This window comes from Cibotium barometz, chromosome 21 (genome assembly GCF_041138505.1).
Source record: "Cibotium barometz isolate CiBa-2024 chromosome 21, ASM4113850v1, whole genome shotgun sequence".
Lineage (NCBI taxonomy): Eukaryota > Viridiplantae > Streptophyta > Polypodiopsida > Cyatheales > Cibotiaceae > Cibotium > Cibotium barometz.
The window spans coordinates 47,757,284-47,771,846 of record NC_141066.1 but is presented as its reverse complement, the minus strand read 5'-3'; the positions used below and the strand labels follow the sequence as shown (position 1 = coordinate 47,771,846).

Below are 14,563 nucleotides of genomic sequence, written 5' to 3'. Positions count from 1 at the left end.
AAGAAGAGAGGCTCTCGAGTTTGCGCATCGCGCGACCGCACATTCAAGAAAGCAAACAGCACTCCGGAAGAGGAAAGTGGAGAACGAGCGACCCGGGAGATTTCTGACCAAGCATCCTGGAGTTTTACCCCCCTTTCGAAGCCAACGGAACCATCGGAATCGCTATCTGAGTAGTGGAGCAAAAGTTGGTGTTTTGGTGGGATTTTTTGACTATAAAAGGGTAAAGCAGGACACAAATTGGGAGAGAACTCTTTGTTTGGAGAGATATATAAGAAGAAGAGAGGCTCCCGAGTTCGCGCATCGCGCAATCGCACATTCAAGAAAGCAAATAGCACTCCGGAAGAGGAAAGTGGAGAACGAGCGACCCGGGAGATTTCTGACCAAGCATCCTGGTGTTTTACCCCCCTTTCAAAGCCAACGGAACCATCGGAATCGTTGTCTGAGTAGTGGAGCAAAAGTTGGTGTTTGGTGGGATTTTTTGACTATAAAGCAGGACACAAATTGGGAGAGAACTCTTTGTATACAGGTTTACCTAATCAAGGATTGGTTTTGGGATACATAGAGTCTCAAGTCTCTTATTTGTGTGTTGATTCATCTCTATTTGGTTTCAATTTTGTGTAATCAATATCATCTCTGCTTTCTTACTCATATTGATTCAAGGTCTTATCTATATACTATAATCCTTCTCTACTATCATAATCTCAATTCTCTTCACTATAGCACACAGACTCCCACAGCTAGAGACCCGCTGTCCTCCCGACACACACGCAAATTTTCTCGATATATTTTTGGTGAACCCGACGTGAAAGAGCCGGGGTGGGAGTACAAAGATATGGCAACTTAAGATGGTGGTGAAGGAGTCGTACGACAAGAAGACATGTTGCAGATGTTCAGAGAATTTGCCATGTATATGCAACAACAACAAAACATGGAAAGGATGGAAGAAGCTATAACAAAAGCTCTTCAATTGGTGATAAACAAGGTAGAGCAATTTGAAGGTCGAGATGTGTCCAAGTATTTAAAGGTTTATGCAAAGGAGATGGAGTTGAACAGAGTTACTGAGACACACATGATAGAAAACTTTGAACGGGTTGTTGTTTTCGAGATCAAGACAAGGGTAAGAGAGATACAACAAAATCATGCAAACAATTGGGAAGATTTCAAGAAGTTGCTCAAGGAGGAATACTTCATGGAGGACCTAGAACGAGTAACTAAGAGAACTTTTTTGGAGTGGGTTGCTAAACCCAATAAAAGGGTTATCTGTACAGAATTGCTACGAGAGTTTGAGCGTAAATACTCTTAGTTATCAAACAGGGAACAACAAACATTGGAGGTTGAAAAGACGAAGCTTTTCTTGCAGGCTACTGACCCTACTCTTCAAAGAAATCTTGAAATACTTTTGGAAGACGAGCACAGAACAAGATCTAAAGGCTAATTGGAAAAAGGTAGAAGATGCACTTTCCTTGCTTGCAAAGAGACAAAAGCGAAGGAACAAGATGGTTGTGGTTAGCACTATTCCTGTTTCTACATCAACGGAACAAGCAAGTAAGGCGAGTTCAACAAGCCCTAAAGTTGAAGATTCGGTTCTTGATGAATTGGTGAAAGGTATGAGAGATTTACAATTAAAGTTTGCAAGATTTGAAGATGAAGGGCGACCTTCTGAGCAAAGACCTCAAAGTCGTGGAGGTTTTGTTTCAAGATGCATATCGTGTGATCTTACAAATCACTTTCGAAAGGATTGTGAGACTTTCAAAGATGCGTTAGGTAAAGGTGTTGTCTTCTTCAAAGATGGTAAAATTCATTTGAGAGAGACAGGTTCACCTCTTGGAACCAACTTTGGCAAAGGTGGTATGAGAAAAATTATGGATGATTTGACAACTAAACATGCTTTTGCGGTTGTGGAAGCTTCTACATATGGATTACAGGTGGAACGTGTTCCAAGGAAGGAGATGGAAACTAAAGAGAAGATTCAACAGGTTAATGAGATTTGGCCTCATGTTGTGAAGACAGCAAAAGGAGGGAAAGTTACTAGAGATGCCTCACATCAAGTGTTGGGAATAAAGGCCAAGTGCCTGGTCAAGGTGTGAACACACCTTATAAAAAGTATAATCCTAAGTGTACATACTTATTTAAAAAAAAGGCCCAAAATCGAATTGAGGTACATGCACTCATCGAATCTCTCTCTCTCTCTCACTCTCTCTACTCGCGCGCTCCCTCTGTCTCTCCTGTGCCTGCATTAGTTGCTACCCATGCTTCTCTCTTGCACACGCGCACTCTCACACGTGGTATCAGAGCTTGGTTCAGCTCAGCCGTAGGTGCTTCTTCTGCTGCAGATTCAGCTGTGTTCGCAAATAGGGCTGTGTAGACAGCTATACAACAAGCTGCCTACTTTCCTTCTTGCTACACCAAGTGTGGGTGTTCTCCCTATTTGGCTGTGTGGCTGCGTCTGCGAGTGAGCAATCAGCTGTACAGGTCGGAAATTTCAGATTTGCAAGCTCAGGAGCGATAGATTGCCGAATTTCAGAGAAATTTCCCAAATTTCAACATGAGAAATCGGGGTTTTTCACTGTGCAGGTCAGATTTGAGTCCTGTGGGTAGTTAGGTGGGATTATGGGTTGGCTTGTGCCCCAAGGCACTCCTACATGTGGCACCTCCAAAAAGTACGGCTGAAGCTCTATTCTTACATGTGGGTAGGCAGGTGGGATTATGGGTTGGCTTGTGCCCCAAGGCACTCCTACATATGGCAAAGTTGAGAAAAAGGACAACCAATCGAAAAAGAAGAGCGGTGTTAAGATAAACGAGGTCAATGTAATCAGTCATGAGAGTGCCATTGAAGACGATGTACTCTATGCTTCTTCTTTTGATGCACTATCTTTGCTTGGGGATTTTGATGATGACATGCATACCTAGATTCTTGATTCAGGTGCTTCGTTCCATGTGACACCACATCGTGATTGGTTTTCTGACTACACTGGTGGTAGACATGGTGTTGTCCACTTGAGAGACAATTATGCATGTGACATTGCAGGCATTGGAAGTGTGCAATTGGTTTTTCAGCATGGGTCAGTGTTTACTATGCATAATGTGAGGCATGTACCTCAGCTCAAGAAGAGCTTGATAAGAACTAGGCAGCTAGATGATGAAGGCTATCATACCATTTTTGGGGATAGCAAATGGAAAATATGGAGGGTCTAGAATTGTTGCTAGAGGTTCTAAATGTGATACTTTGTATCTTTTACATGTATCTAGTATGCGTGATCATGTTGTTGCCATAACCGAGCAGCCAAGTGTGTCTTTGTGGCATGGCCGGTTGGGACACATGAGTCAAACTGGAATGAAAGTGCTTTCTCTTTTGGGTTACTTGCCGTGTTTGAGGTATACTAATTTTGATTAATGTGATCATTGTATTTTTGGTAAATATGCTCAAACGTCACACAAAAAGTCTCTTTCTTTAAAGTCTTCACCCTTAGATTTGGTACACTCAGATGTATGTGAGATGCCGGGGTTATCTTTAGGGGGGAATAAATATTTTATCACGTTTGTTGATGATGCCACACGTAAGGTGTGGGTGTATCCAATCCGTCATAAAGATGAAGCATTGGATAAGTTCAAAATATTTTTGGCGCTTAATGAAAATGCAACGGGAAAGACACTAAAATGTCTTCGCTCTCTACCCCAAAATGGAGTTGCAGAGCGTATGAATCGGACCATTCAAGAAAAGGTTCGAACTATGCTGTCTCATGCTACGTTACCCCATGGTTTTTGGGCAGAGCCTGTTATAACAGCCGTACACCTTATGAATAGGTCACCAAACAGGTCTTTGGGATGTAAAGTACCTCAAGAAGTGTGGTCGGGCAAGCCACCTTCATATGGACACTTGAGAGTATTTGGCTGCGAGGCATTTGTGCACATACGCAAGGAAGAACGCAACAAATTGGAGCCTAAGTCCTATAAATGCATTTTCCTAGGATATGGTGATGAAGGTGAAATGGGGTATTAAGTCCTATAAATGCATTTTCCTAGGATATGGTGATGAAGGTGAAATGGGGTATAGGTTGTGGGATCCCCAGAGGAAAAAGATTGTACGCAGCAATGATGTCATTTTCCGAGAAGATCGCATGCATAAACAGCCTGTAAAGACTGAGGAAGTCAAAAGGGTTGTTTTCCATGAAGATGTACCAATTGAACAACCAAGAATGCTCAATATTCAACAGCAAATGCAAGCTGAAAATGTCCCTCAAAACATAGGGAATGGTGCTGGAAATCATCAGCAGGAAGTTGCCCATGATGCACCACAAGTTCAGTATGAAAAACCACCAATTGGTCATCCGGAACAAGCTGAACAGCAAGCTGAAATGTTTGGGCAGCAAGCTGTTGATGCAGGTTTGCAGGCTGAACAGCCTGTGAATATGGATCATTGGGTCCGTAGGTCCACAAGGCCGACAAGACAACTGGATAGATTCATTCCTGGTGCTGATTATGTTGCTAATCATGTCATGTTAACTGATTGTGGTGAACCTTCTTGCTTCAAGTAATCAATGGACAGACATGACAGTAAGAAATGGCACAAAGCCATGTTGTCAGAGATGGATTCTCTAAAGAAAAATGGTACTTGGGACTTGGTGCAATTGCCAAAAGGGCAAAAGGTGTTACCATGCAAATGGGTTTACAAAATGAAAGTCACTTCTGGTTCCTTGCCAAAGTACAAAGCACGTTTGGTTGCTAAGGGGTACAAACAGGAACATGGAATTGATTTTGATGAGATTTTCTCTCCCATAGTTAAAATGACTACTTTGCGAACCATTTTGGGCTTGGTCGCACTTGAGGACATGGAACTCATACAAATGGTTGTAAAGACTGCATTTCTACATGGTGATTTGCATGAGGACATATATATGCAACAGCCAGATGGTTTTTTCACAAAAGGAAAAGAGAAAATGGTGTGTAAACTCATCAAGAATTTGTATGGGCTAAAACAGGCGCCATGTGAATGGTATCATAAGTTTGATGCATTCATGCAGTCTCAAGGTTATGTAAGGAGCCAAGAAGATCACTGCTTATACACTAAGAAGGCAGCAGATGGCAATCTTCTATTGTTGGTGTTATATGTTTGATGATATGCTAATTGTGGGAAAGGATGTTCAAGCTTTAAACATGTTGAGGCAAAACTTACACAGCACTTTGACATGAAGGATCTTGGTGATGCTAATCATATTCTTGGCATGCGTATATGTAGGGACAGAGAAAAGGGTCTTCTTTATCTGTCACAATCAGAATATGTCGCGAAAATCTTGCAACGTTTCAATATGGAGGGGGGGGAAGCCCTTAGTGTGCCATTGCCTCCACATGTGAAACTTAGTGCAAATGATTGCCCTACATCTAATGAAGAAGAAAATGGCCGAGATTCCTTACTCATCTGCTGTGTTTTGCTTGATATATGCTATGGTTGCTACACATCCCGACATAGCATTTGCGGTGGGAGTGGTTAGCAGATACATGGCATATCCTAGCAAAAAGCGTTGGGAAGCAGTGAAAGGTATCATGAGGTATCTCAAAGGCACAAAGGATTTGTGCATTTGCTTTGGAAAGCAGAAGGCATCTGTCATTGGCTTTACGGATGCAGACTATGCTAGTCATCCTGATTGCAAGAAGTCTACTTCAGGATATGTATTCACGTTCACAGGGGGAGCAGTTTCTTGGGTTTTCAAGCTGCAGGATTGTGTTGCAGTGTCTACCCCACAGAGGCTGAATATGTGGCAGCTACTGACGCATGCAAAGAGGCTTTATGGCTTTCATGTCTAGTGGGAGAGCTTGGTATTGCAGAGACTCCTCTTCTCCAGTGTGATAGTCAGAGTGCTATTATGCTTGCGCGAAACCCCGTTTTCATGCAAAAACGAAACATATTCAGGTGAGGTATCACTTCATCAGGGAGGTACTTGACAGCAAAGGCATTGAGCTTGTCAAGGTACACACGGATGATAATCCTGCAGATCTTCTCTCACGAAGAGTCTACCAGCAGAGAGGTTTGCACATTGCTAACAGATGATGGGCCTTAGATAGTACATGTACATTAGCTTTGTACATATGTAGACATAGCTGATTCATTTCCTCAACCTTAAGGCACATTGTCTTTAGGTGGGAGGTTGTTGGGAATAAAGGCCAAGTGCCTGGTCAAGGTGTAAACACACCTTATAAAAAGTAAAACCCTAAGTGTACACACTTATTTAAAAAAAGCCCAAAATCGAATTGAGGTACGTGCACTTATCGTACCTGCTCCAATAAGCGTCGAATCTCTCTCTCACACTCTCTCTACTCGCGCGCGCTCTCTGTCTCTCCTATGCCTGCATTAGTTGCTGCCCACGCTTCTCTCCTACACACGCGCCCTCTCACATCAAGTCGGTGATTGCATTCGTCATACGACAGGTTGGGATGATCCTATGGACTCCTTGTCAATGTATGCATATATTGCTAAAAGTCAAAACAATGAAGCCATTGTTGAAGAAAAGCGCAAGCGTAAAGAAGGTAATGATGGTACTTCAAAGAGGAGGACAACTAGAGGAGCTAAAAGAAAAGAGACTGGGTATCTCAAGATGTTCCTCCACCTGAAGTATCTATGGAAGATGCACCAAAGGAGAAAAAGCACGAGAAAACTAAAGGTAAATTTAAAACTCCAGCTTACAAATTGCAATCTGACATTCAGTTAGCAACAGATGTGAAGAGAGTGTTGGAAGAAAGAATTCTCAATAAAAAGGTGGAGTTTACCATAGGAGAGATTCTTGGGATTGCCAAGCGTGCATTTCATGAGAAGATCATCGATATTATCAAGAGGAAGCGAAGTTGTGGGAGAGCCCGACAATCCTCAAGGAGATGGAGAAACTTTGAAATCACAAGAAGTACAAGGCATACAAGAAGCACGCACTGCAGAAGTGCATGAAGATTAAGGTTTTGGAAGTGTGGTGGATTGCAACAAATTTTCAAGGGTAAAGTAAGTTCAAATTGAAGATGATGAGGAATCACAAGTCTTTCATAGAAGCCATTATTCAAGGAACCATTGGGCAAGGGCTACAACAGAGACTCCGGTTAAGGTTGGTAATCTTGAGGAACCATGCGTTGCACTTATAGATCATGGTTCACAAATAAATCTTATGTCAGAGTCTCCACTCCAAAGGAAGGTGGCCAATTGATACAGACCATGGGTGGAGGATCCGAGCTGCAAACAATTCATCAGGAGACTTGTATGGTGCTTGTCCAAATGTGAAAGTGACTATAGGGGATGTTCGGGATGAGCAAAACTTCTTTGTTCAGGATATATCTACTTACCCTTTAATTCTTGGACAACCATATATTACTACAGTTCGCATGGAGACCAAAGTGATGGATGATGGTTCTGCTTATGCTAGAATAAGAAGTCGTGATGGAAAGCATGCTGTTCAATTCTTGATGGTATGTGTGGACCATGAGCGGAATCGAGACAGCCTTCATGAGTACTCTTTACCTAAGAATCAAGATCAACAAAGAGTTCAAAGAGCATTGAGATATGATGGGTTTTCCACATGTACCATTGATGGTATACAAAGAAAAAGGTTCTCGCCTAATTTTGAAGGTAAGGAAGCTTTTTCTCTAGGGTTTCTAGGCTTGACACCAGAAGGTTCAATTTGTTACAGAAAGTTTCAGGATTTGCATCAAAAGGAACGACAACATGTTTTCAATGTTCAAGAGAGCTTAAAGGAAAGTGGTTTAATTGAAGATGATGAATCTATTTCAGGAGTTTTTGATGAGATTTCTTTTGTTGATACCATTGGAGAGCTTGTATCCATAGTTGAGTCTCATGTTGAAGACAGTAATGAAGTTGTCAAAGTATGTTCTATGGATATGTACAAAGTGATTGAAGACTTCAAAGAAAACATGTGTACCAGAATCAAAAAAGGACCTGAGATGCATGTGGAGACCAAGTACAAAACTGTGGCTAAAAAGGTAAAACCTGTTGCTCTACCTTTACCTTCAGATAGTAGAGAGAAGATGGATCAAGCCTCTCAACAACCAAACCTTCGAGATCCAAAAGGAATTGGGCATAGCTTTACACCGGAGTCGATCAAGGAGTCGAAGATTGGTAGCGAAGTTTTCTTACACAAGACGAGAGAAAGTGCTTCAAGGAGATGTTATCAAAGCATGGTAAGGCATTTGCATTTCAGCCTCATGAGATTGGGTGTGTGGATCCTAATGTTGTTGCTCCAATGGTTATATTCACTGTGCCTCATGTGCCTTGGAACTTGAGACCTATTCAAGTTCCCAAGGCTCACGTACCAAAGTTGATTGAGTTGTTGAATGAGAAGATCAGGATGGGTATCTTGGAGCCTTCTTGTGCTCCATATTCAAACAGGTGGTTCACAGTGCCAAAGAAAAATGAAGCTTTAAGGTTTATACAAGACATGCAGCCGGTTAACAAAGTGGCTATCAGAAATGTGGGTACAAGTCCAATTGTGGATGAGTTTGCAGAAGCTTTTGCAGGAAAAGCTATTTATTCTATGGGAGATCTCTATTCTAAATATGATCAATTTCAATTGGCTATTGAAAGCAGGGACTTAACAACTATGAGGACACCTTTGGGTTTGGTAAGGATGTGTACCTTACCTCAGGGGGCAACTAACTCAGTTGCACACATGATGAATGGGATGAACAAAGTCCTTCGTGACTTCATACCACATGTTACTACGTCTTTTTTGGATGATGTTCCTATTAAGGGGTGCGAAGAAAGGGCTAGGGATGAGCCAGTGGATTCGAGGGGGTGTCATAAGTTTGTTGCAAGTCATATTTTTTATTGTGAGAAGATCTTATCCAGGCTAGAGGAGGTCAATCTTACTCTTTCTGGGCCCAAGTCAGTTTTTGGAGTCAAGGAAGTTTTAATTGTGGGACATATGTGTGGATCATATGGTCAAAGGCCTTCTCCAACAAAAATTGAGGCCATCCAAAAGATGAAGAAGACTTGTACCTCCATCACAAAGGTAAGACGATTTTTGGGATGTGTTTTCTATCTCATATGGATTCCACACTTTGCACATGTAGCAGATGCACTCTACCAATTGCTTAGGAAAGGTCAAAAGTTTCAATGGAATGATTCACATACAAAGACAATGAGAAAATTGAGACAATTGTTGCTAATTGCACCCACTTTGAGAAAGGTGGATTATGAGTGCGGAAGGCCAATCATTGTTACGGTGGATACTAGCCCAACAGGAATTGGATGGGCTATTGGACAAGATGATGAAGAGGGAAACAGGTATGCAGGAAGGTTTGGAGCCAAGGTCTTAAGCCCTCGTCAAAGAGGTTATCCACAGGTTAAAAGAGAGTTATGGGGAGTGCTCACTGCATTGAAGTGTGATAAAGAATACTTTATTGGTGCATCAATGGTTGTAGAGACAGATTGTTTACCTCTACCTGGGATGATTACTAGTTGCTCAACTTAAGATATTGCTATGTTGCGATGGATAGCTTACATCAAGTGAGTTTCGACATATTGCAGGAAAAGATAATCTAGTTGCAAATATGCTATCAAGAGCCAGGTATGACGATGAAGAGGACATGGTTGTTGAAGGTAATGATGTTGGTACAAAATTCTATGCCATTTCTTATGCTCAAGAAGATCAATTTTGTTTTGAGCATAAGAAGATCAATTTTGTTTTGCTTCTTCTCGAGTTGATTTTGGAAGACATGTATGATGGTGAGTGGCTACTTATTGGCCGCTACTTGAGCACTTTGACAAAGCAAGATGGATGGACCGATCAAGAATTCAAGAAGGTTCAAAGGAAAGCATATGGTTATTTCTTAAAGAATGGCCATTTATGGAAGCATACAAAGCAAAGAAGCAGAACACCACACAGGGTGGTATGTAATAAGGAGACTCAACAACAACTTATCAAAGAATTTCATGAGAGTCTATGGGCTGGACATCGAGGTGTATGGGCGACTTTTGCCCACATCAAGGAGAGGTATTGGTGGAAAGGTATCTACAAGGATGTGTTGCAGTTTGTGGAGACATGTGCTACTTGCCAAATTTATTCAAATGTTCGCCATCTTGATGGTCTACATCCTACCTACCCATTGACTATGCATTACAAATGGGTGGTTGACTTGGTGACTATGCCCGTGGGTCTTTGGCAAATGTGTTACATTGTGCTTGCTAGGGAGAATCTAACAAATCAAGTGGAAGGCTGAGCATTGAGAACAAAAACGACAAGTGTGATATGTAGATTTCTTTTAGAAGATGTAATATGCCGTTGAGGAAGCTAAAGAATTCTTCTTGAGGCTGGGTATAAAGCTTGCTCTCACTTCTGCATATAATCCTGAAGGAAACGGAAAAAGTGCACGAGGACATCCTCCTATCATTAAAGCTTTAGCAAAGGCATGCAAAGGTAAGATTCGAGAGTGGCCCAGGCTACTCCCTTATGCTTTATGGGCTGATCGCACAACGCATAGTACAGTGACTAGATATATGCCTGCTGAGTTGATATATGGTCAAAAGCCTATTATGCCTATCAAGGATGTTGTCACTACTTGGAATGTAGTACCTTGGGAGACCAATATGAACAAGGAAGACCTACTTGCATTGCGGGTTCGGCAATTGGAAAGGAGACTTGAGGATGTTGAGATTAAGAATAAAGAACAATTTGACAAGAAACACAGGCTTCGTCCGAAACCAATTGAGAAAGAAGATTGGGTGCTAGTCTATGATAGTAGTCTTGACAATCAACATAGTGCTATCAGAAAGGTTGCAAAGAGATGGTTTGGTCCTTACATTGTGAAACATGTAAATGATAACGCAACATATTCTTTGTGTTAACTTGATGGTACAAAGTTGAAGATTCCTATTGCAGGTAAAAGGATCAAGCTTTTCAAGCGGGGAGGTGCAATTGAACCATTTGAGGACTATGTCCATGATCAAGAACAAGTATACGATGACTTGGATAATCAAGATGACAACGAAGATGTAGAGTTAGACGACGAAGGTATTGATCATGATGAAGATTGAACATATGGCACATATTGGAGGATGTGCAGGTTTAGAGGGGATGGATGTCGTGATGCTACGCGGACACGGTGTGAAAATTCCTTTGGAGCCTTATCAACGAGATTCTTGTTATTCAAGGAGTAATAGTGTTAGTTTAGCCACTACTCTGAGTGGCCACATTATGGACGGTTCATATTTTTGATATTTTTGATGGTTTAGCTTATTTATGTATATTTTGGATATACTTTTTGTAAAAATAGCCCAAAAGCGAATGAAAACTCCCAAAATAGGACTTCATGCAAAAGCAAGTTGCTTTTTCACCTAATTTGGAGAGATATATAAGAAGAAGAGAGGCTCCCAAGTTCACGCATCGTGTGACCGCACATTCAAGAAAGCAAATAGAACTCCGGAAGAGGAAAGTGGAGAATGAGCGACCTCGGAGATTTCTAACCAGATGTCCTAGGGTTTTACCCCCCTTTCGAAGCCAACGGAACCATCAGAATCGCCGTCTGAGTAGTGGAGCAGAAGTTGGTGTTTGGTGGGATTTTTTGACTATAAAAGGGCAAAGCAAGATGCAAATTGGGAGAGAACTCTTTGTATATAGGTTTACCTAATCAACGATTGGTTTTGGGCTACATAGAGTCTCAAGTCTTTTATTTGTGTGCTGATTCATCTCTATTTGGTTTCAATTTTGTGTAATCAATATCATCATTTCTGCTTTCTTATTGATTCAAGCTCTTATCTATATACTGTAATCCTTCTCTACTATCATAATCTCAATTCTCCTCACTATAGCACACATAGACTCCCGCAACTAGAGACCCAGTGTCTTCCCGACACACACGCAGATTTTCTTGACAGCGTACCTAGCTAGGTGCGATTGGGGGCAGGGGACTGAAGGGCCGACAGTCCCCTGCCCCCAACCGCACCTAGCTAGGTATCCGGTGCCTCCTCTACAGAAGCTCATGATGTTGAATACTACAAGGAAAAAACAAGGGAAAGTGGCCTTGTTCCCACAAGGAAAAATGAGTAAAACTTCTTGTGTTTATAGAAAGTAAGCACACCTATTGATTGAGGGCAAGTGTGTTATTTTGATTCATACACATACATACACCATATGTTGCATACATCTACATGGTGAAACATACAAGTATGAATAAAACTATATTTGATGCCATTTGCTAAGTACTGGGTGTGACACAATAGACCAAGAGTGGGAGCACACTCTATCTCAATTCACATATAAAATGTTCGCAGGTTTGTGGCATTCAGAAGGTTTTTTGTTTGGAATCTGCCAAGCCTTGAGAAATGAACGTATTGATACTTGTACTAGTTGTTACTAGTACAGATGAGGCTCCACATACGTAGCTAGGTGCAGTTGGGGGCAGAGGGCTGCTGCCCCCCCCCTCCCCCCTTTTCCTCTGAGGCCGGCAGCCCCACCGCACCTAGCTAGGTATGCTTCGCCTCACTTGCAAAAGCTCGTGATGTTGTCATAATCTACAAAGTGGAAAATATAGTGGGAAAACGTCGAAAACTTCTTGTGATACTATGTGGCTCACATTGTACCTTCGATACATTTGCTTGTGTCATGCCAAGTCAACCAGGGTCCATCAGGCTCGTCGCAGGACTCGTGTAGGTCATTTTCATCATCACATTTCAAATTTCCCATTGTCTGGTTGGGCAGAGCAGATGAAACCTCCAACATATGGGTTGATTTCCCACTAGATCGGTGCCTCCTGCTAAATGAGTGATCTCACCGTATTCTCCTGCATATTACTACAAGGCCTTTTGTGTTCTCACCTTATTCCCCTGCGTATTACTACAAGGCCTTTCGTGTTCATTTCGTCCCTCCATCGTCTCTTTGGTGTATTCTCCTGGTGATTTATTTGCCTCCCTGGGGCTTGAAACACTGCACATACGCAGGCAAAACTCTGTCCACCTGGCGCCATGGCCAGGCCAATTTTTCTGTAAGCCATCACTGCTGGCAAGAGGACTATCTTTGAGTAGCGATGGCAAATCTTCACAGGACTCGCTGAAGCTCCGCGCTCCCCCCCCTGCTCGCGCTTCTGGCTGCACTCCCATCTCCCTGCCCGCCATCGCGTTTTCCTCCCTCCGCCTGCCCTCAGGTTTGCGCCGCCCCCTCCTTCGCTTGGCTTGCCTGCGCTGAAGCGCCCCCCCCCCCCTCCACTGCTTTTCGCCGTCGCCCCCCCCCCCCCCCCCCCCCTTCCCGTAGCTCCCCGCCATTGCGCCCACCCCCCCTCCTCTTCAGCGCCTCGCCCCCCCCCCCCCCCCCCCCCCCCCCCCCCCCCCTTTGCCAGCTCTCGTTCCCCCTCTCTCGCCCCTTTTCGTGCTGCTTCCGCCCCCCCCCCCCCCCCTGGGATCCGTCTTCGCCGCCTCAGGCCCCCCCCCCCATCTTCTCTCTGTTTTTCTCCGCCCCCAGGGATTTTTTTTTATTTTTTTTCCCTTTTTACTTTTCGCCTTCCCCCACCCTCGTGTGCAGCTCGGTTCGTGCAGGCTCTCCGTCTCCGCTCCGCCTTCGACACAACTTCAGACCTGATGGAGGTTCCTCCCGCCCCGCCTCAGAGGGACTCATCCGCAGCCCCCTCGCCTGCCCCAGAGGACACCCCCATCAGGCTTTCTCTTTCGCCGGAAGAGGAAGCGAGCCTCGCCGCAGAGGTGGAACGCCTTCAGGCACATTCCACCATCTGCCGTATAGTCGGCACTCGCCCCAGCAGAGGGGAGATCCGGGATCTTCTCCAAGCCCGCCTTCTTGCAGATGTGGGCAAGATCCTGGACGTACAGCTTCTGGGCCGTGGACATTACCAGATCGAGTTCGAGACCGCCCAGAGCGTGGCCAAGGTCCTTGCCATGAGTCCCCTTGACATCAGGGGTGCTCGGGCTTTTTTCAGACCTTGGCAGCATGGCTTTGACCCAGCAGCGGCTGAGCAGGGAGATCACCTTTTCCATGTTACAGTTTGCTTCCCTGGACTCCGCCAGGAGTATCTTCCGCTCCTCTCTAGGCTAGGAGCATTGGTGGGCTCGGTACTAGAGACTGGCCCCACAGCAGCTTCAGTGGTGGCCAGAGCAGCTGGGCTACTTTCGGTCAGAGTGTTGGTGTCTAACATCTCCTCCCTTCCTGTTATATGTACATTATGTGTGCTATGTTATATACACATAATGTGTATATAATGTGTATATAACATAGCACACATAATGTACATATAACATACTTCCCCTCTCTCAAAACACATTATGTTATATACACATAATATATATTTTTTTTAATATTTTTTTTTCATTTTTTTTAAAAAAATGAGTTTTTTATTTTAAAAAAAAAAGCTTTTGACATATTTCAGAAAAAAGCTTGAAAATAGCCTGAAAAATACTGAAAAATAGGGGATTTGAGAAAAAAAATCTCTGAAAATTTTTGGCTTTTCAACTTCCGGAAAACCTTTGGCTTTCCGTTTTCCCGAAACCTTTTGGCTTTCCGAATTCCGGAAAAACTTTTGACCTTCCGTATTCCGGAAACCTTTGACCTTTCACATTCCGATTTTTTTT

The 14,563-nt window shown here is 43.2% G+C and overlaps 1 long non-coding RNA gene and 1 pseudogene across 5 annotated transcripts in view; one reads left to right on the top strand and one right to left on the bottom strand.

The window, feature by feature from the left end:
• LOC147627271 (uncharacterized) overlaps positions 1 to 14,563 on the bottom strand; it is a 78,273-nt gene that overhangs the window by 34,076 nt on the left and 29,634 nt on the right. The window lies entirely within an intron of this gene.
• On the top strand, positions 6,290 to 11,026 carry LOC147627272 (uncharacterized; annotated as a pseudogene).